This window comes from Thunnus albacares, chromosome 24 (genome assembly GCF_914725855.1).
Source record: "Thunnus albacares chromosome 24, fThuAlb1.1, whole genome shotgun sequence".
NCBI lineage: Eukaryota > Metazoa > Chordata > Actinopteri > Scombriformes > Scombridae > Thunnus > Thunnus albacares.
This window is the reverse complement of record NC_058129.1, coordinates 14,323,145-14,347,383: the sequence shown is the minus strand read 5'-3', so window position 1 is coordinate 14,347,383 and position 24,239 is coordinate 14,323,145. Positions and strand designations below refer to the sequence as shown.

General features: G+C 42.8%; 1 protein-coding gene across 11 annotated transcripts in view; it reads right to left on the bottom strand.

Annotated features, from left to right (window-relative positions):
* Window positions 1-24,239, bottom strand: part of pou3f3b (POU class 3 homeobox 3b) — a 185,543-nt gene that overhangs the window by 31,564 nt on the left and 129,740 nt on the right. For 7 of the 11 annotated variants that reach the window (XR_006400993.1, XR_006400989.1, XR_006400986.1 and 4 more), the window contains 2 exons: window positions 18,279-18,446; window positions 13,119-13,240 (listed from right to left, as the gene is read on the bottom strand). The gene's annotated coding sequence lies outside the window, so the exon portion shown is untranslated. Of the gene's footprint in view, window positions 1-11,926; window positions 12,326-13,118; window positions 13,241-18,278; window positions 18,447-19,447; window positions 19,459-24,239 lie in introns of those variants that run through there. The other 4 variants (XR_006401002.1, XR_006400992.1, XR_006400995.1 and 1 more) reach the window with 4 other exon arrangements.

The window sequence follows — 24,239 nt, the reverse complement described above, 5'->3', positions numbered from 1 at the left end:
AGTTGTGCAACTGTATCATAATGTTAAATGACACACTCGTAAATGTCTTATGGCTGAAATGTAAATTGCTTTTTTTAAATTCCAAACTGCATTGAGAAAAGTATCATTTTTATTGCTTTTGTTTTCTGTCTGTCTGTCTGTACAGTATCGTCAGACTCTGGAGCACCAGCCTCTGGAAAAAAAAAGTAAAACTGGTCTCTTGTGCAGCCCATGTTGCAAAATAATTTGACATATTACATGTGTTTTCCTGCAAATGTCTTCAGAAAACGAATGTGATTGAACTGAATAAAAAACACAGGGAATCCTGAACAGATATTGTATAGTCATGGTTGTTAAATCAAAACCTGCACCCCTTTCCTTGCTTCACACAATAAAAATAGTTCAACAGAAGCTTTGCTCTCTGTCTGTTTTGTCCTCTAAGTGTCCAAGTGTTTCTACATTAGCGGGTCTTTACATTAAAAACAAAGTCCTCTGCTTTCATTGTACGAGGCGATTAAAGTGTTCCTGAAGTGCCTCACTCAGAGTCACCGAGTGTCCATTTGTCCAGTCAGAAGAGGGTGTGTGCTTCTTTCTTTCTTTACCCACGTGTGTGTGTGTGTTCTGAATGACCCTTGTGGCGGGACAAACGTCCCTTTGAGGGCGCACGGACAGATGGACGGACGGGGCGACTCAGCGACAGACACAGAGGACTGAGGCTCCAGTGTAGCCTCCGCCACGTGGCCCTGCATCCCCTTTCATCTGCACAACTCGTCCATTTCCTGCCCCTTCACTCACACAAACACACAACAAACCATGATGCAGCACGCGGTGATGGATACACAGATGAATAAAAGAGAGGAGGGATAGGGCCCTTTCCTAATGATAACCACTTTCAAACAGCTCCTGGACTTATTTATATATAAATAATTCCTGGTTTGGCTTGTTTGCAAATACAGATGCCAAAAACTGACAAGAGCAGAGAGACAGGGAGGCAAAAATACAAACTGTGCGGCTGAGAAAAAGAAACCCCATGGAGCTGATAAAAATATCTCACCCCAAAAGAGAAAAGAGGGAAAAAAAAACAAGTTCACCAACAGAGACACAGGTGAATTTGTCACAGAAACAAAATAGTGCCAAAATCTGTTACAGAGTGGCATTGTTGTGTTGGTTTCTGCATACAGAATAGACAAGAAACCATTAATAATTATTCAAAAACCACCTTTCCTTGGAATTGAGCGTCTTCGAATGAAATTTACTACAAACGCAACTGTGCCACACAATCAGACATGATTCTATTTTTAAGCCCAATAAACTCTGCATAGAAACAGTGAATTTACTTGTCTTTAGCAGCTAATCAATAATATTTTATTAGTGTATGTGAATGCATCACAAAACCAAAGATGACAGTGTCGTGTTCTTCCACCTGTGCAGCCACATATTCATAAATGAAACGGACTTCTGCGGAGCTAAACCTTCCTCTTCCCCTCCGGTTCGATGTGTCAACAAGAGATGTCAATTTGATTGGTCAGTACTGAGGGCAGACGGCTATTGATTGGCTGGTCATTAGGAGAGAGCGGCCCGGCGGGAGTATCAGGGCTGACACCGTTAACACCGAGCTCCGCCGTGTCGACCGCTCTTTAACGAACAGCCATCAACCGACCGGGACCCTGCCATTGACCCAGCGGCTCCCTGCAATCCCTTACTGCCAGGCTGGAGTGTGAGTAAAGGGCTGTGGTGTGTGGTGGTATTGATCCATGGATGAGACACTGGAGGCCGCTGAGGGAAACTGTATCGGAGACAAGTTTACAATCGGAGTGAGAGCGATTTTTAGCTCAGAGGTGTAGAGCCTGGTCTCTGGAAGTTTTGTCAAGTCAACATGATGTCTTAATGTATACAGAAATACACTGACCACTGCTTTTTTGGTCCTCAACTTCACACTAGTCTGATAGTTTTTTTTGGAATCTATTAAGATACCGAGAACTTTTAATTGCAATCAAGTTGAACAAAATACAATTTGGCCAGGTTTCTTCTGTGCAGAGTTGAAGCAAAATTCTTCTTGTAGAAATGGATCTTAAACAGGAAACTAAAGAAAATCGATTCCTGCAATTTATTATAATTTCGGTGTCTTTCAGTAGATGTTTGCACGACTTGCAGTAATGGAGGTATATGAACAAGAGGAAAGTGAAGGGGAGTAAATTTGTCTGCTGCCACTATGTACCACACTGAAGTAGAGCTTGTTAAATAAAATTACATCAGTTTGTGACAATTACAGCTCGGAAAGTAAAGCTGTGGAGGTTGGGGTGGTGCATCCCATTACAGACCTGTAATTAACGTTTGCTTTTTCTGTTTTTAGTTGCCTAACCCAAACCATTTCTCAACCATCGTTGGTTTGTCATAACCACAATCCTTAACCGTACTGTTGTTGCAATGCACAGAGAATTTCGCGGCTTTGCAGAAGTGTCCAATATCATCGTCGTTGTCTAGCAATGGGTTGGGACAAAAAAAAGATTCCATGTAGAGAAGCCTGTTATATCAAAATTATTTGTTTGTGATGACTAAAACTTACTGTATCATCTAACATCTGCAGCACCCGAAAGAAAAAAAAGACAGATAACTACTATGAGCACCAGTTCTGTTCGATTTCCGGGGGTGTCATTTTTGCTCAACATGTTTTCCACATTTTGTAAACTAACTATCCCAGCAAGCATTCTGAGGTTGAACAGATGTTCATTTGATGGCCTGTGACAAATTTGACAACCAAAATTGACACATCTGGGTACCTGTAGCTAAACTTCATTCTGACATCTGCTCAAAAAAGTTTCCAAACTAGTTTTAGTTTCAAATGTTTTGATCCCATGATGTCATATTGTGAACTTCCATAAATCTACTCCTGTTTTGAGCTATTAGTCAATGAACTCATGCTCTGTACAGCATGCCGCATTAGCTAAATGCTTCAAATGTAAGTAAATGTATTACATCCTGCATATCTCAGGTATTTGACCATTTGGCTGATCAGACGTCTTTATAGCGAGAGTTGGCAGAAGTACAAGTCAACAAAAGCGGATTGGTTCAGCACCGCTGTGCCTTCTGGGGTGCCTGCACATAAATCTGTGTGTGTTTGTGTGTGTGGGAGAATGAGAGAGAAAGTGTGTGTTTGTGTGTGTGTGGAGGGGGTGGGGGGGAGAAAAAGATTGTATGTCTTCCTGAGAAAAACAGACTTGCAGTGTATGACAGCTATAGCCCGTTTGAGCACCATTGAAATATCATTAGCTCTACTTATCAGATTAGTTTGAGAAAGGGATTAACATGATTGTGAAATGCTTAGATATACTGAGTGGTGGTTTAAAGTCAAAACTAGTTAATTTTGAAAGCGATCTGGTGAGTCTGGTAAGCGGTGGCGATCACAAAGTGAACTGTCAGAGCTAGAGGAGATATTTCATGACATCGGGGAAGTGAGGGACGAAAATAGCAAACAACCGCACGATGAAGACGGCCTGGAATGTGTGTGCATGCGGCAAGTGTGTCAGTTTGAGTGTGTGAGTGAAGAGAGTGGCGGGCTGTGATCAGAAAGTGAATGAGCCATTTCACTGGCTTGCAGTTCTCTCTCTCTCTCTCTCTGTGTCTCTCTCGGAGGGGAAGCCCGAGCTGTGGACAGCAGTGGAAATGAGCTCGGCCGTGCAGTAAGTGTGGCGACCTTGTGGCTAACCCCACACTGTTTCCACCACTCTCCCCACTAAATGATGCCTACTGTATCCTGCCCAGGAGGACGAGGAGGTGGAGGAGGAGGAGGAGGTGGAGGAGGAGGATGGGAGTTCAGACTCCCCCCAGGCCCCCTCCCATTTTGCTCTCGCCAGCCAATCTGCAGGAGCAAAGACATGCTAATTCTATCTACAAGGGACATTTTGACTGCTGATTTGTGACAGTGTTGGCTTGTGCCAGTAGAGTTAAGAAATATAACGTTTCTGAGCCTGAAAGTTCATTCTTGACCTTTGGGAAAAGGATCTGTAACAAAAGTTTGAGGTTCACTTCCACAAGGTTTTACTTCTTCTTTGGCCACATAATGACACCCGAGCCACCTGCATTGGCTGAAGAATGAGGCTGAAAGCTCTGGAAAGCTAATAAGTAGTACAGTAAAACATTCTTCTAAATATTCGAGCTCTCCGCATCATTTCATATCGTCATAATTCAGTCTGACATAGAGTGTTTTGTATCTTTGGGATGTTAAAGAATTTAAAATAAAGTTGTGTGGGTTTGAATCATTTTTTCATGAATGAGTTTGTAATGATTAATGATTCAACTTAAAAACTGTGCAGGCACATGCAGCAGCAAGGCAGAGTGTTTGTGTACAAGTAGCAAACGAAAAAAAAAGTCATATTAAGCTCCCGGATCTTAAATTAAGCAACAAGTGGGGGGTGTTTGCTCCTCCGACATAGTGTCCATTTCCAGTGCAGGAGTAGGACTGGTTTTGCACAATTACAGTAATGATTATAGCAGATGAAATGTAGTTTTTGAACTTGTTAAGGTGTCTACAACCTGGGGTTTGTCCGAGGTGAACACTGCTCTCCAAAGGCAAGAGGGTTGAGGTAAGGTTAGATTTTTTTTTTTTTAAACCAACCCCCCAAAATAGACTAAATTCTTCTACATATTGTGTGATAATGGCAATCTAGTAGCTTCACTGCACGTCACACTGTTCAAGATGGGTCTAAAAACTTTATACACATACTTATTTCTATACTTGGTTCAAAAACGGCACTAACAGTGATGTTTGACATGTGTATTCCGCATCATTACATGCTATATCACACTACGAGATGTTGCTCCTAAATTTTAGACACTATCTTTGTTCGCCAAAGCTCTGAAGTCGATGTTTCTAAAGGTGCAATCTAGCACTTTCTCTCACTAACTTTCATCTCGGACAGGTTAAAATTTTAATGGTGTAAAGGGGCCTTTAAGGAAGAGAGTAAGCAGTTGTAAAGGGAGAGAGAGAGGGGGAGAATATGAAAGAGAGAGAGAGAGAGAGAGAGAGAGAGAGAGAGAGAGAGAGAGAGAGGTGGGAAGAAGCACACCTGTATCAAGAGCAAGGTGAGTAGAAGGAAGAGTTAGAGAGCTGCTCTCATCCAGCTCTCTGCTCTCAGCTCACTCCTCCTCACTGGGGAGCCAGCTGGGCAGATTGCATGTGAAACAGAGGCTTTGATGGTTGCAGGTAGCAGCTTTTTTACCCCCCCCCCCCTTCGCCCCCCTCTCTCCTTCCCCATCCCACCACACACCCACCCCTCCCTCCCTCTCTCCTGGTTCCTCTCTGTGGAGCAACAGCGCGAACCAGAGCGGCCCTTCAGCAGGCACAGGTGGTATTGCTCACTCCAATTTAGCTCAAACCCCCGACTTGAAATAGCGCGGCTGTCATAGGCAATCTGCGGCGCGAGATGGACCGCTGACTCCGACTGAGGGGTGAAAACGTCGAGGTGGGACTGGAAGGGAGTGAGCGGGAGGAGCGGAGGGAAAAGAGAAGGGGAAGGAGAACCCCCCCCACACACCCCTCCACCCCTCCACCACCACCCCCCCCTGCTGAGCTCTTCCCATCCAGAAGCAGCACATGTTCACAGCGAGCTCAGTGCAGGCAGAGGTCAGAGTAGCCAGCAGTTTATTTATCGCACGATGGGACGGCACGCCATATGGGGGGTCCAATCTGTTAGCGTCCGTCCTGCTGTCCTCTGGAGGGGCAAAGGTGCTGCTGACACATGGGACAGCTGAGTGGGACAAACTTTTAAACCAGAATGTACAGAACAGAATATTTAATCCTCTTAATTCAGATAAAATCGCCATTTCTCTGGAGCACTGATGCTGGGAAATAGCACAGTGGCGTATCCTGATGTGTTGAAGCGCCTGAGCCATAGACTTTACATACACATGGATGTAACAAGTTGTGACATCACACATTAGTTTGCATTGGAGCCAGTTTGAAGCCCAGAATTGCAGCTTATGGTTGGTGCCATCTTTTCCATTTGGAGCCAGGACTTTCCAAAGAAGGAATGCGGGGTGTTTTTGCGTTTCACACTCTGTAAACACGCACCACTACCTCAGATTGAAGCTAGATTCCCGGGAAAAAAACCCCCAATAACATTAAACTTATCGAAATATTGCAACAATAGTCGACTCAGTGTGAGTCCCGAAGATGGAAAGAACAGCAGGTGAGCGAACTGTCAATCACAGCTGTCAATCAACGCCTGCACGGCAGACATCAAACCTACTATAAAGTCTTCAAATCTTATTAATGGAGCAATAATTTCCAAAATGACCACCAGAACTTATTAGAGGGCCTGAATTTAGAGATTGAGACCACAATGAATCATTGAAAAAAACTAGTATTTCTAGAGAGAAGTTGATGCTTTTTGGGATCCATCCATTGCACTTTAAGGTACTTCTGAATTGGCTTCAGCCCCAAAATGTTGTAGTGTGTGAGCTTACACTTTGATGGGCATCATATACATGAATTTTTTACACCTTCTCCTTACTTAGCATTTTTTGACAGCAGTCATAACCTTCTTAATGTACTTTGAACAACTAGATTTTTTTGGGTACATACAATATATGATCTGAGTATTTGTGGCAAGGAAGCACACAAAGATGATGTCATCATTTCCCTTTCAAAATGGGTGAGGCCTCATATGAAGCAGTCCGGATATTCTTTCAAACCGAACTCAGCTCACAGCAGCTGCGTCATGGTGGTTTTCCTCTTTGGAGGTCCGGGAAAGATACAAGTGTGTACCTGCTCTAAAATACACAGCGGATTCTACAAAAGAGAGAAAAGATAGCCAGGAAAGGTGTGTGTGTGTGTGTGTGTGTGCTGTTGGCTTTGTTGAAAAGAAAAAAAAAAAAAAAAGTGTGATTGCAAGGTCCTGAAAATAAACCTCAAACATTTTGAACCCAGAAGAGAGGTGAGGAAAACGGATTTCAGTTCAGAGGGGAATGAAACGCACATCGTATTTCACGTGAAGGCACAGAAAGCTCTGTCTCACTCTCTCTTTTCTCTTTGTCTGTCTGTCTCTCTCTCTCTCTCACACACACACACACACACACATTGAGAAACACAAGCCCACAACACACACCCATCTGTGGTATAATTGTCTTAAGTGCAGATGCTCTCTTTCAGAGGTGCATTAACTGGTAATACTTGCTTCTGAGGATCCCTGGGTGCCTGATATCCAGCGAGCAGACACAGAGAGCACCCAGCGGTGTTGCGCAGCTAAAAAACAGCAAGGGATTTACACACACACACACACACACACACGCATAAAGCAACAAAACAGGAACCACACGATTATGAGCTCTGAGAAACTAAAAGCGTTTCTTCTTCGACAGCGTGCGTTTAGTGCCTTGTTGTTTTTGCCCGCAGCTACAGCCAGCCGCGGATGATGTTGAGTTCCTTACAGAGGGTGAACTAGGCTGCTTTGGCTGCATGTTAATGTAGACTACAAATATCTGAAAAAAAATGAGAAAAAAAAAAACATGCAAGCTCACTTTCCCTGTGTAGGGTTTAATGCCAGCTTTGGTTAAATCAGCTAATTTTGTTGCTCTGCTAGGAAACCATGGGATACATGCAGAAAAGGAGCATTATTTTAATTTTGTGATATATATCCATGTATATTTATAGTTGCAAGTTGACAAAGCTGCCTTCTCTTTTCCATTATTATTTCTGGGAGTGTTTTCAAGGAAACTCTTGAAGTGTGTTGTTGTTCTAACTCTTTTTTTTTTTTTTCAGTATTTTTAGCATCACGATGCCCAATTACAACCAAACCAGGGCACATAAACAAAAGTCACATGGCCTCGAAATGTGCTTATTATTGGGCAGAATTATTAGAATGAGTCATTCCAACATGATTAACAAATAGCATTCAGATTAGAGGTATTCAGGTTATAGAAACTTTCACGTTTTGCAAAGTGTCTCAATCTCAAACAATGTAAACCTGTGTGATTTAGAGAATAATCGCGAAACAGGCTCCTATTATGTTTAGATAAGACTAAGTTGATCTTGTTTGGATCGAAGGTTAAGGTAAGGAAGGACTCTAACCTGTACAATAAGGTCAAGGGAGTGTCAGCAGTTTCAAAACCCTTAATGTTAATTATTCGGGTTGCATTCATAACCTTAACGTCTGGCTGGGAAGGCAAACTTATTAGACAGAGACTAAAACGAGTCATGTGCGTCACTGGCTTCCAGCGGAGTGACTTTTACGAGTATTTCAAGATGGTGGGGAAATCCGTAGTTGTAAAATCAAAGCCAGTGGAGCAAAACTGGACAACTGAGAAAACTCCATCTGCAGATGAGGATCCTGTGATAAGGCTGAAAGCTCCAGAAAAGGCGAATACGTTGACCTTGACTTGAAGCTGTGTCATCAAAGTTCTTTGGCGCCGTCAGGATGATATGAATTATCACTATTACTACTGTTTATACATTGTTGTCTCGTTACATTTAGGCAACTAAAAGCACTTGGATAACAATAGTAAAGGATTGTGATCATGATTAAAAGAAACAAGCATCGACTATTGCTAAGAAAAGATGCTAACAGTGGTCTGCTTCGTCAATGTCGGATGCTTGATGATCACAACAATTATTCATATGAGCATTGCCTGATCTGCACCTCTATGGTTAAGGTTTGGTTAGTTTTCATCAACTACTTAGTTATGGATCACTGGATTCATATTAGTCTTGATTCTGGCTCTTACTTCTACATTCCCCACTCTGTTAAGACTTCAAAGATAATACCCCCTTACTGGCATCTTGGCTATAACACACACACACACACACACACACACACACGTACCTACAGAATAAACTCACACATGCAAAGCCACACATATACTCTGTCTTTGGAGACCAAACTGAGTTCAGTGACACTCACGTCGTCCCTATCTGCCCAGAGCCCCATCAGGTCAATACTCTTTCATCAGAGGGGAAAAAACGGCAGACTGTGCCTTTAATTAAAGAAGTGGCTGGCCACTGAGTTGTCCATCAGAGGCGTCAGAAGAGAGAGAGAGTAAGAGAGAGGGAGAGAGAGCAGGGACTTTCATCCTCTGGCTTCAAACACTGCTGAAAATGGAGTTTTAGCCACTCCGCCGCTAACGTAGCGGACGGCCCTCAGTGCGTGACGACTCGCACCCCGCGGCGTCAGCGGGGGGCCTGCTCAAAAGCAACGTATGCGTGCGCACACACACACACACACACACACATAAAATGAGACAAAGAATGGGAACTCACATACTGTGCACATGTACGAAAATTGGAGCACATGAAAACACACGTTGTACAAGTGCGTGCACACACACACACACACACACATTAGAGAGGAGGAACTAAGTAGTCAGTATGGAAGCTCCAGGAACATAATGACTGCTTCTGAGAGAGACCGACAGCAAAAGAGCAGAACATTTCTCTGTGAAAACTGGACTCTTTTATGTAACAGCTCTTTATAGACCTATAAACTAAAGCAACTCGATGTGTGTGTGCGTGCGTGCAAGTGCGCAGACGAGGATGCAGTTAACTTTGGAGAGCTCTGAGTCATCTTTTCACATTGACAGCACAGCATTCGTACCTGTCTCTTAAAAGTATGATAGTATAATGTGTGTGTGTGTGTGTGTGTGTGTGTGTGTGTGTGTCTGGGTGCTTACCTTGAAACAGATATCCTGAGAACACCTACGTAAACTCTCATCTGTACTAAGGTGACAAATGAAATGGCGGCGGAGCAAGAGAGTTGAAGATAAATGGCACAACCTCGGCGTGGAGCAATTAAACCTCTCTCTATGCCCACATTATTCACTTCCTCCTCCTCCCTGCTCCTCCCTGCTCCTCTCTCCAGGGGGTCCAAGCCTCACTTTGTTTGTTTTAATTATTTTTCCGTATGCAAATGTGCCTTTCCTTCATAATTGCTGCATGAGCTCCTTGTCTCTGATTTGGGGAATTTGGAAGGGGGGGTGGGGACGGAGGGAAAGTTTAAGGGGGAGGGGAGCAAGAAAGAAAGAGCACCAGTTATCGATTTCAGGGGAGCCATCTTTGGAGAAGTCATCAGCTAGTAGCAGTAAGGCAATCAATCGTTCATGTACATTAGGCTACGCCACCTCCCCCTTCCTCCATGTACTAGCAGCGTGAGAAGTGTTAATGCTACCTCGCAACATCAATCACACACTGTGAGACGGGGCGGGGAGGTGGTAGGAAGCAGAGACGAGAAGCGAGAGGAAGGAGGGAAAAGGGGAGACGGAGGAAGAGAGATACAGGCAAAACAAGGAGAGAGGAAGAAGGAAATATGTCGAAGGAGCGCAGGATAGAAGGGATTGAAAGACAAGACAAAGGCTGCTTCTGACGCTGAAAGTTTTCCAAACTAAAGACACGACCTCCCTGGACCTCCCTGGACCGTTATTAACAGGCAAGAAGTGGAAAGTGTTGAAAGTTACAATTATCTTGGTACAAACATTGACCTTTCACATGAACACTGAAGCAAAAGGGCCAACAAGTCTGTGTTTTCCGCAGAGGTTAAATGTTTTCGACAGGATCCGTCATATCAGTGCTGACCTTCTGAGCGATTGGTTAGTATGAGAAGTTACAACCCTGTTTACACCTGGTTTTATCATGTGATCTGTATGTGGAAACAGAAAGAGATGCATGTTTATACAAGGGTGAAAATGCACGGTGAACACACTTGGCCGGATCACATCTGGACATAAATGGACTGCATTCGGAGGTGGTCTGGCTTGCATTGTGATCGTTGCATCTCAGCAAATTTCGTGCAATTTGTCAACATCACCCCCCCCCCCCCCCCAAACAAGTTGAGAGGTCACCTAACTGTCTCTTTCTGCCATCTCAAATTGCTCAGCAAAAATCTACAGACTCACTGAAGGCAAAATAAGCGGAGCCCACACAGCAATATCACTCTTCTTTACTCCAGTCGCAACGTGTTTGCTGTCAAATCCACCAGCTTCACCTACCTCATCTGCATATTGAGATGCGATCCCAAGGTGGGCTGGATTGAGATATTATGAATGCCAATTAATGCCAGGTGTAAATGCAAACTCCTGTGAACACATGTCATTATCCATGATGTATCCGGTTCTCATTGTTAATACCAGGTATACATGGTGCAGTATACTACAAATGAGCTAGTTCATACGAGAATAGGATAAAGGGTGATAGATTGTAAAGCCATTTGAAACAAATTTATGAGTTGTGATTTTGGGCTATATAAATAAAACTTACTTTATTCATGGTGCTGCAACACAAAGCCTGATGGATGTACTGCAGATGTGTGAAGAATGAAAAAAAGAAGAGAGTTTAAGAGAATCCTGCATACTTTCTCAGCTATGCACACTAATCACTGCGTGAAGTGAGCGCACTTGACGCATTGTTGGTCTTGGGACAGTTGCAAACATTTTTAGATGTAGCTCCCCTACAGTTCCAGTTGTTAAAGTGGCCAGTAAACACCTGGTAAGCAACAGCTGTCCTTGTCAGACATTTTTTGCCAACAAATCCATCACATTAGTCTGGACCATCTTCTCTTTGTTGCAGTGCATATAGTTTTTAAAATGTTTTACTGTGTTTTTATTTATTTATCTATTTATGTTGTTTTGCTGCCACAACTTTTAAAAGTCAAAAATCAGAGCTGAAACACTTTATGTTTCTTCAGTACAGCCAAAAGAAGTAAAATCCTCTGTTAGAGCGAGCAACAGGAATTGTGGGGAATGTGGTTTTAATTTAAACAAAGACTAGCATGCTAACGCTGGTGTGAGATACAGTAGAGGCTACTTATCATCTTGACTGTGGTCTCATCTGTTTAGGATAATTATCTCAAGGCATAACAGTTAATTAGACAATGATATATTGATGTTTAAAAATGTACACATGGTACCTTTAATAAATACAAAACATCACTACAAGACAGAGGAAGAGACGGGGGGGAAAAAAAGTGTAATTCCTCACTCTCGCGTTGCCTCATTGACAACAACACAACTTGAGATGCTGAAAAGTAGCCTGCACGAACATAATTACCATGTAAACACATTCAGTTTGACACTCTTCTCTCTTCTATTCTGCATTCTAAATGTTTAAAAATACAACAATATCACAATTTTCAATGAGAAATTGAGAGGTGGGGAAAAAAAAAGGAAGATGGGTGTGAAAGTGACAGAAAGTGTGGCAAGTAAGAAAAACAAATCAAAAAATGAATTTATGAAACTGCACCCCCCCCCTCCTTTTTTTTGCATAAATAAATCATTCAATTTTTGTTATCCCAAAGTAGTTGAATGGATGTTTTGGGGCAGGTGGAATGGGGATACTGATGCTGCAGAGCCTTAATGAGCTATCCTATAAAAACAGAAAAAGATGGAGACAGAGATTGAGAGGGAGACAAAGATATGGAGGGAAGGACGGGGAGGGAGAGGAAGAGAGTACAGTGAGTTGGCTGTGTGCTCAAAGACAAGAGAACAAACCCCTCAAAGTCATTCAGCTAATCCATCTCGACAACACTGAAGCCTCATCATATCGACCCCTCCCTAAGCTGTACACACAAACACACACACACACACATATACACACATTTCACTCCTTTCCTGACAGGCCCTCCTTCCCCACCACCACCACCACCACCACCACCACCACCACCACCACCACCACCAGCAGCAGCTCCTCTCAGACTGTTGAAAGGAGAGAGGGATGAAACGAACAGGAGGTGGAGGAAGGAGGAGGAAGGTCAGCAGGGATAAAGGAGGGAGGAAGGGAAGGGAAGAACAGCTGAGGTTCACCCTGTGGGCGATGGCGGCATTTGACGATGGGTGCCTGAACGCCTCACCCCCCCCCCTCCCCCCCTTCACCTGACTACAACAATAACCAGTAACCTCCTACGACTGATGGCTTCACTAACTGACCACCCACTCATGTTTCCCAGCACCTCAGAGAGAAGAAAGGTGCACGGGAATCCTCTTTTTCTGAAAACGGGTGCTTACGTGAATCAAATGTTTTTTTTATCTTAAATTAAAAGATGACAGATCTTCAGGTGCTCAGCGAGATTTGTGACCTAATAGAAGGAGGTGAAGGCGATTTCAAGCTACAATATGCGGCTTTTTGCCTGGAGCCAGTGAGGTGTTTTTACTGGGCCTACCTTGCTTCCTCCCCCCTCATTTGGTCAGGTTTCCGCCCCGGCTTGTCGCTCAACTTGATGAGCTGTCAACTTTGGATGGGTGTCCAGCCTGAGGCTGAGGCGAACGGGCAAATGCAGCCAATCTGCAATTAAAGGAAATGCAAACAAAAATATACCTGAGTTCTTTAAAAGTCTCTTCTGTGCTGCATTTTAAATGATTGAACTGATGTTTTTGCATATTTTTAGCTCATTTCCTTTTCTTGAGAAAATATCAAAAATATATCCAGGCAGCTGTTGGTTTCCATAAATTTACTATAATATGAAAATAAATTTGCTCAAAACTCAAAAAAGGAACTAAGATTAAGTGTCACTAATAGACAGTAAAGCTGCATACTACCTTTAAAGTGAGACCATGTAAGTTCTGAAAATAAAATCATATTCTTCCTCATACAAATGAAAAGTTGAAGTCATAAGGAATAAAATGTACTCAGTTCAATACACTCAGGGATTTTGCTGCTATAGCCTCACTTGGTCTGATATGACCAGTAGCTTATTGTGGTTAATGTTAGCAAAGATAATTTTATATAAATTACATTACTGAGTCAGTTTGATGCCTTTATGACTCCTCTGTACTTGTGCTATTGTTCCATAATGTCTCTGCATTGACCGTTGCAGTTTACAGTTCAAATAACAACGACATCACGGCTCACGTTACAACATGATCGACACCGATAAGGATATTGATCTGATATTAAAATGAAGTTTGTGTGACTAGGATGGAGTGAACAATCATGCAAAGTCTAGAGCAGGTGACACCTGTGATTCATACGCTACATGCACATTTCTGTCGTGAACCAGAAAGCTGCAGCGAAAAAAACAAAAAAAGCACATGAGAGGACATGAAGAAGTCATGAATTAAACTGAATATAACAGATTCAAATTATAAAATAAAAACATTTTATTTCTTTGCTTGATCGCAAGATACAAACAATAACATGACTAGTGTGACACTAGATGCTCCGTCATCTTTATCCGTTGTAGTTTAGGAGTGACAACCTTTAAAAATAAGCTTTAACGCAACAATTAAATGGAATTTCACAAGCATGCAGGCCTGGATCTTTAATATTACTACTAACCTGTGTGTCAAAGAATAACAGCATCATTGTGAAGGTGCAGTTTCACAGGATTTTTAACCTAGAAAAGTATTTAATTCCTGAAGGGAACACTACACGTATGAACTGTATCAACCTCTACCACCTGTATGAACCTTATATGACCTGTATGATATAAGTATTCTCTACACAGGAGAGGAGCTGGCATTGCTTAGTTTAACCTTATTTTTACAGACAAGACTTTGCTGGTAGAAAAAGCTTCTTATGATGATGACAAAAATATGATTACTGGCACTTTTTGTTGCCCTTTAACTGCAGGACAAACCGGATATGGATAAGTCTATCAAAGTAAGTGCACATACATTATCTCCTCATTCAATTATGAGGGTAAGATGGCAGCACATGAAGGCTTTTTTTTTTGCAACCTGGAAGGAAAACATGTGCTTCCAAATTTTGGACAGACAAAGGCTTTTGTCCAAATCCTTGCTTGGCTTCCTATTCACTGATATTTGTGATGTTTTCTTAATTCATGCTAAATGTAGCCTATTAGATCTTTTGAATAGAAATACTGAAAATGAGCAGTCACAGATTTAATGAACAGCTTTTTACATTATTAATGGTTGTTGATCAAAATCACCATGGCGACCAGAAAGCAGCAGGCCATTGCGACATTCAGCCAAACCGTTTTTTCTTTTTTTTTTTCCTGCCACTCTTCCCCCCCCCCCCCCCCGCCCTCCAGCACTAGCATCCCTCCTAAGAACTCAAATGGTGAAGTGCCGCCAGAAAAGTCAATTTTTCCTGTCTGACAGTGGATTGGCTGCCCGTGGAGAGGATTGTGGGAAGGCAGGGCACCGAGGCTCTGATGTTGTGTGGCCGTTGGCATCATTCAGATGCTCTGCCCCCAGGACCGATGGCATTACTAAAGATTACTGTGCCACGCTTGGCAGCAGTGTGTGTGTTTTTCCTTGTTGAATGTGTTTATATGTGTGTGTGTGTGTGTGTTATGAGAGAGCCTGTCTGTGTATGTTTGTGCATGTGCAACCATTCCTATGCGTGTGGATGGACCTGCATGTGTGTGTGTGTGTGTGTGAATTTTCCGGCCTGTATCCGTGTGTGTCCCCTCTGGACAGCTGGCGTGCCAAAGCCTGTTGAGCTGTTTGTCACACTTCTCTCACTCAGGAGAGCTCAAACGGCGTGTAGAGGCCTTTCACGGCTGACATGCTGCAGACTGTACTGACATACACACAGACAGATACACTTTCTTACATTTTTTTTTTTGTACTCTAAGCAGCGATTCTCACGCTGGAAAAAGCATCAGGGCATTTTTGCCTCTGACACTCCCGCAGTTCTTATAATTCTGATGATACAGATATCAAGGTCTGTTCTGTTTGTTGTGTCGTGCACAATCAGACAGGTTGTAAACACGCAGCCACATTATCTAGATTGCTTATTCACTGCGAAAGTGAACAAACCTGAAATTAGAGCCTCCTCAGTTGGATGTTTGAGCTTCTCTGTGCAGAATGATGTATGTGCAGAGTTTGACACTAGGAGACCGTTTCAAATTCTTCATCTGCTGAGAGTTTCTTCGAGGTCACCTTAAATCTGGGGCGTGTACCTACGAGGATGACTTGTGACATCACAGCTAGAAGAGTATATATGTCTTGAAACATGTCTGGAGGGAATCTTTAAGTCTTTTGGAGCAAGTCTGGTCACATCCTTGCAGCTGAGTGTCAAGTCAATAACAAAATTATCATGTTTTTCACCTGTCTGAATGCCGATCATTAAAATATTAATGCATTTTAATGATTTTTCCTCACAAAGTTATGTTAATAGTGTTGTTTTACATAACAAAACCAAGTCCCATCAATGCATTTAAGGCCTGTCTGATGCTGTTTTACGTATTTTTCAGTTGTTTCAGGGTTCAGATCAGAATTTGAGGTGTGAATGTTGTAGCTTTTAAGTCTCATGTCAAGTCTTACCATAAAAAAATCTATATTATATGTGCAATAGTAAGTACAGTAGGCTGAATTTGAACAAAGTCTGCAGAATCTAATACACGTTAAAACTTATGTATTAGGTGATAATTTTGACGCTTGCCTTTGTTTTCTCGTTTCCAAGTAAGTTAGTAAAACCTGTCCGATCATCTGACGGTTGGACTCTGTTTAAGTGACTTTGCAGATGTTGCTCAGTTAAATATTATTGTAAGAAATAAAACTGATGGCCAAAAATACAAAATAGTAGGTGGTAGAAAACCTCAATAGGTTGTAAAAAACTATTAATAACGAACTGCGGCTGCTTCTGCTACTATTAGCTGCTCATAAAGCTGCTCTGGAAAAGAGTGTGAGCTCCATCCCTAAAATGTGACACGCAGTTTACTCTACTTATAGAGAGACAAGTCTGACACTTTACTGAGATCTTTCTGCAGCAAAACTGACACACTGTTTTCTCTTTCCAGATGTCAAAAAAAATATATAAGGAGCAGTCTAACAAGTAGTAGTTTATCTGCTCACCAAAACTCAAGTGTGAGCGAATACAGCTCAGTTCCATCTACAAGAAAACATCTTTATGAAACAGGTGGAAGTAGTTCATTATACACATTGGTTTCAAATACACACTGTACATAAATATGCTTAACTGAACATGTAGAGGTCTGTCTTATGTGTGTGAATACATTCCTGCATGAACAATTCTCCAAGTATTAATTTGGAGCTGCTAATCCTTTTATATTCCCCTCCTACTCCTTGTGTGTCAGGCTCTCTGGCTGTGGACGAACACACTCCAGCTTAACTTACATTCTTTATGACAGACCAAAACTGTCATGGTCTGCGTGGCCTTTTCTCAACCTCATACATGCTTGTAAATATTCAAATTCGCTGGTGTCATGTTAACAGGATCCGTGGCTAAATTTTTGGGCGTCTGCTATATTTCTCGTCTTTAAAAAGCCGTATGGATGATGTGCTGAGAGGCTCGTAACTAGGTGGGTGTTTAGCCAGCGCTGTGCTACTACAGAGAAGTACATGAATTTAAGTGAAACACTCGTATAGGCGAAATGAAAGTGCTCCTATAAAGTTGTCTTTTTAAATGTGTGGCAGTTTATGCAGGTTTTTAACTGTTTTTGCTAAAAGCAATGAAGGGAAGGGATGACGGTGTGAGGTAAGGATGGTGAAAAGGAGAAAAGATGAAAAAAAAAAGTTGAAGGAGGGATGGATGGAGGGCAGGAGGATAGCTGGGGAAATGGATGAAGAGGAAAAAAGGAGGAACAGAGAGGAAAAAGATGAAAGGAAATAGCAAAGAGAGGAATGACAGGCAATAGGGAGGGATAGAAGATAAACGAGGATAGAGAAAGAGAAGGAGAATGGAGGGACTGATGGAAGAAGTGAGAAAACATGAGAGTTGATGTGAATATATAAAAAGAGGAGGAGGAGAAAGGCAGAAAACAGGTAGAGAGGGATGTAAGGAAACGAGCGAGGGATAAAAAGTTTCCTTTAAGGTGTTTATATGGAAGTGATAGCACGAGAGACGGAGAAACGAAGGGAAAAGAAGAGAAAATGGAGCGCAACAGAAGTAGGAAATGAAGATGGATGGAAAGGAAGGGCGGCTGAGAGGGAGGGAAAGCATGATGATGGGAGTGAAAGAAGGAGGAATGGAAAGAGGAGAGGAAGAAGAAGGCATGAATGGAGAGATGAAGACGACTGGTCCTCGCTCTGCCTTCACATACATAAGCTCCAGAGCAGTAAATTTCTTGCCATTTCATGGCCGTCAGCCGGGGCCAGTAAAACGCCACCGCCGCCGCCGCTGCTGCCGAGAAGACAGACCCCGGGGGGCCGAGGTGAGCCTGAAGGACGAGCTGTCCCTCACGCACACACTTGCTCTTTTTCCTCACTGACACACAATTTCTCCCCTTTTGCTCTCTCTCTCTTTTTTTTTTTTTGTCATTCTCACACACACACACACAGACACTGACACGCGCTCTTCTGCTCTCCTCTCAGTTTCCATCCTCCTCTTCCCTCACACCCAGTCCTCTCTTGTCAATTTTTTTTTTTTTGCTCTTTTTCTTTCACGCACTCACATGCCATCCTTTCCCGATGAGGGAGACCCCCTCCTGGTGTCCCTGTGTCCGGAGGCGCCTACATATCCCAGGGAGCCTTGCTGTGGGACTACAAGGGTTATGGCCTCGGAGGCCCAAAGTCCCATCCTTCATTTCCTCTCATTTCGTAAAGGACAAGCAGGAAATTCCCTGGGAAAGAAAGAAGATGAAGAAAAAAAAAAAAAAAAATCAACGGATCACACAAATCAAGGGCAACTGAGTTAAGATAAGGAGTGTGTGTGTGTGTGTGCGTGTGTGTCCACTTAACGTATGCAGCGGGAGAAAGAGGAGAAGGAGGGAGTGCGAGAGATAAAGCGTATTAAGGGTGTTTGGGAAGATGAGTGTATGACCCATAAAGATATAAAGAGGCCGTCGGTCTGGGCTTTCCGCAGGCTTTATCCATTAAACTGAGTCCCATGGCCCCCGAAATGACAGATAATACACACTCTGACTGCTGGTGACAATTCCTCTGTCGTGCCTCGGCGGCCAGTCGGTCAGCACACATGTCGCGTTAAAACACAAGAGAGTCAGAGAGAGAAATTTAGGAAAGTGGGACAGAGAGGGACAAAGACTGGTGGAAACACAAAAATTAGGATTTCATTTTCATGTTTATATGCTAAGCAGCAAAGCTCAGTAAAGACTGTTATGCTGCAACAAGTTTCCTTTAAGTATTCAACCTCAAACAAGGTCTGTATTGTTGCTTTTGTGGCTTAATCATAATCTAAATTTTGACCTTTTATGGCAACACATGAGAGTAGAGTTTATGTGTTGTGCTTCTCCCCCCGCAGGGAGACATTGTTGGTATGTGTCAGCAAGCAGTTGGGTTGCCATATGTGACAAAAAATGCTGTGAAAGGTGATCAAAACAATGATTGTCCCAGACAAAACCCCAATTTTAGATTATTAGTGGGTTTATTGTCAATAAATCTCATGTGTGGAGCCAAACACGCAACTGAAAACCTTCTAAACAAAGTTGAATGAACCTTTTTTTTCTTTCGTTACAGCATTTTTACTTGTTAAACACAGGTGTAGCCAATAACGTTCATGAAAGCATTGCATAGGCAAAGTTTTCATGCTATGACAAGTCAAACGTCTGCTGTGAAACATCATGATTGATTGACTCCAGATAGCTGGTCGATATAGCAGGAGAACCTGGTGTCTTTTGTGTGTAAAAGCTCTGTTAGATGTTATCTCAACACAATTGGTACCAGTTGATAAAATGCAAACAAGTGGTTCAGCTTCCAAAGGAGGGCAGAAAAAATGAGGGAACTGCTGGATGTTTTTATTTTATAACCTTGAGAAAATGAACCAGTGGTCAACAAAAATGTGGACTGATGCTTATTTCTTTATGTTTAATTAACTGCTCTGATCAGCAGAGAAGGTTAAATGACAACAAAGACTCTCAGACAACAAACGGTTGCTGTAATTCCAAAAAACGGTTCAAAAATCGAAACACTAGCGACACAACAATGCGACAAAATCAGCATTTCCACACTGTTTTGGACTTAAACACACTCGACTGCGCCCGAGAGGTGACTAATGTAAAAAGAACTATCCTTGTTTCTGCAGGACGCCACAGACATGGCTGACCATCCCACAAACAGACGCAGCACGGGGCGAACAGGTGTCCCACAGGAGGCAGAGGTCCTACAATGTGTGTGAATGTGTGTGTGTGTGTGTGTGTGTGTGCGAGTGGGTGTGTGGAGATAAGACAGAGGAAAGGGCCCAGATGGTCTGAGGGGAGAGTGACAAGTGGCTGTCAGGGGATTCAGACAGCCTGGCTCTCTGGTGCCCTGCTGGCACAAACACACACACACACACACACACACACACACACACACACACACACAGCACCAATGGGAGCTGGTGGTAACAGTGGAGATGGCGGGGGTTGGGAGGGCAACAGATGCCAGTTTCTCCATGTTTGTTTCCCTCCATGCTTTTCACCTTCCCACTTCATCTATCTCTGTCTCCTTCTGTTCCATCCATCCATCCATCCATCCATCCATCCATCCCCCTTTTTCCTTCCCTACTTACTCCCTTTCTCCCTTCTTCTTCCTTTCCTCCATCCTTTCTTCCTCTCTCCTTCGCTCACTCCATCCTCCGTCTCTCTCATGTTTGGGCCAGCTGGCATCTTACACTCTTCACCGTGCTCTCACCCTCACACACACATGCACACTCTCTCTCTTTCACACACACACACACACACACACACAGAGAGAGCCATATGCTAGCGCTGACCTCCACCGCTGCATTAGACCAGGGATGTAGTTTTTACACAAGCCGTTCTTCACTGGGAGCTAAAAGATTCATCAGGGACTAATAACTCTCTTGATGCAATATGTGGCACAGCTGCAGTTCAATCAAAGTCTGATCGCACTGTGAGACAAGCTGCGGCGCACATCTGCATGTGACACTGATCTGGTCGGACTGGTTTCTGTGCTGTTTCTCATTCATGCTTTTCATTCAAGTTTGTATATCATATGTTGTGGATATTCTGTAGGCCAGACACAGTCTTTTTCATCTTTTACTGGATTCAATGTATCCAGTAAACAGTAGAAATAAGCTGTTCACACTACAGAGTGCATGTATTTTATTGGCCAGCGCAGCACATTGCCAGACGACATCGCATTATCGCATCGAGTTGTGGCAAAAGTTGAGACTGGTTTAACTTTTTGTGCTGGATAATACATGTTTTGTTGTTTTGCTGTAGCCCTCTGCGTCCCCCATTGTGCCAACACGATGGCTACATTAAAACAAATGAGGGGTCTCAACACAGCCTTATCTGTGATAGGTTTAGGTTTTTGTTACTGTTCTCAATGCGTTTTTAGCCTTGCTAGCGGCATGTCACTACATAAGTCCGCTACTTTAATCCAGATGGAATATCTCAACAACTATAAGACGGATTGCCATGAAAATATGTAAAAGCATTCATGGACCCAAGAGGATGAAGCCTAATGACTTTGGTGGTACTCTGACTTTTCCATCTACCACACTGACCGGGACGAATTTTGGTCCAGACATTCATGGTTGCCAGAGGATGAATCCTAATGACCTCAATGCTCTCCTGACTTTTCCTCTATAGCGACACCATGACTTTGGCATATAGAGTTATGTTTTCTAGAGAGATGTCTCAACAATGATTGGTTGGTTTGTCATGAAATTTGCTACACATATACACTCACCAAGCATTTTATTAGGAACACCTGTGCAATCTAATGCAATCCAATACAACAGCTGTGCTGTAAATTCTACATTTATTAAGTTTATACATGTTCTAACATTTTGCCCAACTCATGTATGTTAATAGAGTGGACAAAATATTTGTAACACTTTTTTTGTGTGTGTTTTGTGCTAATTAGCAAATGCTAGCATGCTAATACGCTAAACTACGACACAGTAAACATTACACCTGCTTAACATTAGCATGTTAGCATCGCCATTGTGAGCATAGTAGCTTGCTGACTTCAGCATTTAGCTCACAAACAGAGAGAGAGAGAGAGCAAGTTTGAACTCACAACATTGATCAGCTTGGTTGAGCTACATGGCCAAAACTTCAGGATTGTCCACACGACCAGGAAATATCAGATGATACTGAACAGTGCTCCCCAGTGCTCATCTCTCCTCTAGTTCATTCATATCAACACATCTCGTTCCACCTCATGATTGTGCTTGAAGGTTTCTTGGGTCAAAGCAGAACTAATTAGCCTCTTCCTCCTTCCTTTCTCTCTTTTTCTGTTCCTCTCTTTTTTTTTTTTACACCCTTCCTTTCTGCTTTTCCCTGATGCATCTCTCTTGCGTCCACTCTTCTTTGCTGTTTTGAATACACACACACACACACACCTCTCTCCTGCTCTTCTTCTTCTCTTCTGGGAGGATGGCCCATCACCATTCTAGACACATAAGCAGTCCCAGCCACAAGTGACAGCATCTCACACACACACACACACACACACACACACACACACACACACACACAAATCCATGATCCATCCGCGCACATACACACACACACACAGCTCTCCATCCGTCACATTTACATTTCAAACTGCCTGCGCTTCCACCAACACATCCATTATTTACCAGCCTCTGGCCAAAGAGGAGAGCACCGTATCCACACTCCCCAGGTAGTGTGTGTGTGTGTGTGTGTGTGTGTGTGTGTGTGTGTGTGTGTGTGTGTGTGTGTGTGTGTGTGTGTGTGTGTGTGTGAGGGACACATACTCCAGTCTGCTGCACTTCCTCTCTGCTGCTTCCCTCAGCAGCCTGCAATTATATTTTCTAAACTTCATATACTAAATTTTCCTTCCTTTAGTCATTTCGCTCTCTTTTCCGCCTTCCGCCTTCGATCTTTTAAAAGTCGATTACGGGCAGTTTGGTACCAACAGTGCTGTCAAAAATGCTGTACATCACCGGAAAGCGACAAAAAAAAGTAAACTCTTAGATGATTTTGTTTTGGGAAAAGTGCATGCAGGAAGTTAGTAGCTTGAAAAAAAGAAGTTTTGGGTGAGTTTGTGGATTTAAAAAACTAAAACTCTCTCAAATATCAGTTGAAATGTTGCGACTCACTTCAACTTCTGTTTTTTGTGTCTGTTTTCCTCCTTTTTCTCTGCTAAATCGCTGCATGCGGCAGTTACGTGTGTGTTTACGTGTGTGATTCTCCACGTGTGGGTCCTCATGTATGTCCTCGCGCGCTCACATGTGTGATTCATGCCTCACACCCTGACCGCCGTGTCTTTAAGCGGCTTGTGCGCACGTTTGCTCGCGATGTGCGCGATTCACACTCCTCGCCACGTCAAAGCCGGCGAGGCGCGGGAAGACAGAGAGGAGCCGGCACATTCTGTCCATCTTGCACACACCTCCTTCTTGCTGTTTTTCTAGCCCCTCTGCACCTCCTGATGCCTCCTCACACCTCCTCCACATGAGGTGAGAGCTCAGAACGACACGTTGACTATCATTTGTGAAACCGTAGAGAATATGAAGAATATTGTATGATACTGCTGATTTCATCTGTCATGAAGTCGAGTGCATGATGGGGTTTTAGCTTTTTTTTGTCTCTACATCTATTCATTTAGTTCAGTTTTTTGATGTTAGAATGAGAACGACTGAATGAATGATTCTGTCTACTTCAGAGCGCAAAAGAAGGACAGAAATTCCTCTTGCTTTGAGAGAAGAAAGGCCAGCAGGAGAGAAGCTATTGTGGGCTAGCGGCTATGTAAAAGGGTGTGAGGGTGGCCTAGTTAAAGCACTCATAATGGATTACATTATGCTATAAACACACTCTCCTCCTGCCAGTCGTCTGACTTCTCCACCCAAGTCACCTAAACCAGCCAGTAAATGGATGGTTAGGATGTAACTAAACCGGTGAGGTTTGGACCCACAGATCCTGCAAAGCCTTCTTGACTGCCGGCCTTTTGGCTCTTCTGTGAACAAGTGCATATTTCTTTTTCTTTTTTTTTTTTTTAAAAGACAGTAGCAAGGCAGGCTTAGTCTTTTGTTGTGACATTTTTCTTTTAAAAGGATAAGGCTGGCAATATTCTACATTGTTCTTACTGTCAAGAAATCCTTAAAAATAAGAGCAAAAAAACAACAAAGGAATTGTTCTAACAAGTATTACCTTTGTAGCCAAAGGCTAATACAGCTAATGCCATTCATGTCACATGGGAGGAATCATAAAGTCGTGATTACAACTGGAAAACTCTGATTATCTGAGAACTCTGACACATTTGACTTAGTGCTTAATGACACAGAAGTTCCTAACAAAAGTGAACAAATATGGATTCCTCATGTCAGTCAAAGTCTGTCGTTCAAGGCAACTAAACCCAAATGTAAAGGATATAGTGCAATGATACAACTGTCTCAATAGTCCACATCCCATAATCCCACATACACAGAGCATAAAATGTGTAATAATCATAAATCATAAATAAAACTACATATTCACAAC